At 47.0% G+C, this 3,148-nt stretch overlaps 1 pseudogene; it reads left to right on the top strand.

Annotated features, from left to right (window-relative positions):
- The first annotated feature begins 2,112 nt into the window (after positions 1–2,112).
- On the top strand, positions 2,113–2,211 carry LOC141419385 (U6 spliceosomal RNA; annotated as a pseudogene).
- The last annotated feature ends 937 nt before the right edge of the window (positions 2,212–3,148 follow it).

Raw genomic sequence — 3,148 nt, forward strand, 5'->3', positions numbered from 1 at the left:
AGTCCCAGCTGGCCCAGGTAAAAAGTGTAACTTAAGGCAAAAAGAGCTGGGAACATGGCTCAAGTGGTAGAGCGCCTGACAGGCATCAGGAAGTGGTCCCAGCACCCAGCTCTGCAGTCACACACACGCACACACACGCACACACACTGTACCCTATGCCACCACAAAACGGCCCGTGCGGAGCAGGCTTGGGAAACGCGGCATAGCACATCCTCCTCTTGGTGGTTTCCAAAGCTGATTGGCATTTCTAGGGGTGGAGCAGTCCTGGGAGAAGAACTGCTGGAGTGCTTAGTTTGGTATTTCGCACGTCTGTGTGACCATCCTTTCTTCAGGATAACCTTAGGCTCTAGTTAGAAATACTTTTATCTGCTGGTGGCCGAGATCCAACTGTGGCGACCTAAAGAAATTATTTGTGTCTTTTACTCTACCGTATCTGAATGTGGGCAGCCCAGTATTGGTGTGGTGGCACCGCTGTGTCATCTGTCCCAAACTTCTCTCTTTAGGTTTTAGCATTGTCAGCACTGCTCTCTATTTTCGGTTGTGACCTCATAGTTCAAGATGACTGCTGGGCTGTCTGCCTGCATTCCAGGCAAAAAGCAAGAAACGAGGCCTGCAATCCTAACTACTTGAGATTAGGAGAATTTCAGTTTGAGGCCAGACCAGGCCAAAAAAAAAAAATTAAAGAAACAAAAATATTCACAAGACCCCATGTCAACTGATAGCTTGATATGGTGGCATACCCCTTTCATCCCAGCTTCATGGGTTCAAGGCCAGTCCAGGGAGAGGGGAAGCTCACAAGACCCCATTCTCAATGGGGAAAAAAAAAAAAAAAGCTAGGCAAGGTGGCACACACATGTCATCCCAGCTATGGGAGGTGTAAAATAAGAAGGATCACCATCCAGGCTGAGACCCTATCTCAAAAATAATCAAAGTAAAAGGGGTGTGGTTCAAGTGAAAAAGCACCTGCCCAGCAAGTGTGAGGCTCTAAGTTCAAATCCCCAGTACCCACCAAAAAAAAAAAAAAAAAAGAATTAGATACATGGGAAGATCCCAAGCTCTCTGTCTCCCTATTACAGACCTTGCCCAGGAGTCCTTTCCAATAATCCTCTTATCCATATCTTTGGTCTATCCTGGTTGCAAGGAATGCTGGGAAATGTAGTCTTTTAGATAGACACATTGCTCTAGGGTAGAATAAGGGCTTTGTTACTGTGGGAAATGAGGAACATGAGGACTGGGTAGACAAATGCAGTCTTAGTCATGGCTTCTTTGTGTTACTGTATCCTAGAAACTGGTTGGCGTCTGAAAGAACTGGACCCAACCCCTATTTACAGGCTGTGTGGCCCTGGATAAGCTCCTTAACCTCTCCGAGCCTGTATTCTTGTCGTTAAACAGTGACTATGATGAGGACTCAGTGAGAGGAAGTATGTGCTAGAGTTTTAGAATCTGAGCATGGTACAGAAATGCTCTACGAACGCCTGCCCTCGAAGCAGGCAGGGTTTAGCTATGTCCGTATTTTTATTAGTAGTATTATTTTTGGTAGTAGTGGGGCTTGATCTCAGGACCTTCACCTTGAGCCACTCTACCACCCCTTTTTGGTGAAGGGTTTTTTTTCAAGATATTTGCCCACTCTGGCTTCGAACCTCAATCCTCCTGATCTCTGCCTCCTGAGTAGCTAGGATTACAGGTGTGAGCCACTGGCACTGAGCATATGTCCACATTTGACTGGAGAAGAAACTGAGGCTCAGAGGTATGAATTCACTGCTAGGAAATCTGAGTCCTGCTTTTTATTCATGGGATGAGCCTTGATCCCAGGCTGGTGTGGGCCCTGACCTTTGTAACAGACTGAGTCTTGATCCTGTCCTGGGTTAAAGTTCTGATCTTAGTTTAGAATGAGCCCGAATGTAAGGAAGGTCCTGGGAATTCGAATTCCTGGAGGGTGTAGTATGCTGGGGTGAAGACGGACCATGGCAAGAGCCCTCCACCAGAGCAGGACCTGGTGGTCCAGGCGAAAGGCCACCTCCGTGTGCATGCTTCCTCGCTTCCGTCTCATCTTTCCTGCAGGTTGGGACACTGCTATAGGCAAGGCAGAGGCAAATTAAGAATTTCTCTCGAGCGCTCGCTTCGGCAGCACATATACTAAAATTGAAACGATACAGAGAAGATTAGCATGGCATTCTACATTAAAAAAAAAAAAAGAAAGAAAACTCTCTTGGCTAGGAATGTGTTTTAAGAGGTAGAGCACCTTCCTAGCAAGCTCAAGGCCCTGAGTTCAAACCCCAATACCAACAAAAAACAAAACAAAAATCCCCCCATAACCACAAATTTGGGGCCAGGTTAGATCACATCTCAGCAAATAAGCCAGGTGTGTGCCTGTAATTCCAACCATGCAGGAGGCTTAGGTAGGAGGATCGTGGTCCCAGGCCAGCCATGGGCAAAAGGTGAGACCCTATCTGAAAAATAACTAAAGCAAGCCGGGTGCAGGTAGCTCACACCTGTAATCCTAGCTACTCAGGAGGCAGAGATCAGGAGGATTGCAGTTCGAAGTTCCCAAGAACCTATCTCAAAAAAAAAAAAAACATCAAAAAAAGGGCTGGTGGAATGGTTCAAAGTGGAGGCCCTGAGTTCAAGCCCCAATACCGCAAAAAAAAAAAAAAAAAAACCTAAAGTCAAAAAGGGCTGTGGGCATGCCTTAAATGGCAGAGCAACTGCTGCCTAGGAAATGCAAGCTCTGAGTTCAAACCCCAGTGCTGCCACAAAAAAAAAAAAAAAAAAAAAGAAGGAAAGAAAGAAAAGTCATGCTTTCTTCCTACCTTTGGCCAAGTCCATTTCTCTCTACATAACGTGTTTTCTCTTCATGGGTGCATGTTCGGGACCAGAGCCAGTCTTTATGACTCCATAACACTAATGCTGGTTACAGACTGAACTGGGACACCTGCCCCCAGCTGGTCTAGGCCCTGACCTTGATCTGTGAGCTTTAATACACAGAGGAGCCTCCCTGAGCCACCCAGCAGCCACCAAAGTTGTCCACTGGGCTGCGAAAGGGCCAATACTGAAGCACTTGCCACACACAGCCTTCCCTTGGGGCCAGGCTTTCCCCCACGTCTCCATGTCCCTTGTCATGGTTCCTCCAGACCTGGCAAAGCAGGGA

This window comes from Castor canadensis, chromosome 19 (genome assembly GCF_047511655.1).
Source record: "Castor canadensis chromosome 19, mCasCan1.hap1v2, whole genome shotgun sequence".
Lineage (NCBI taxonomy): Eukaryota > Metazoa > Chordata > Mammalia > Rodentia > Castoridae > Castor > Castor canadensis.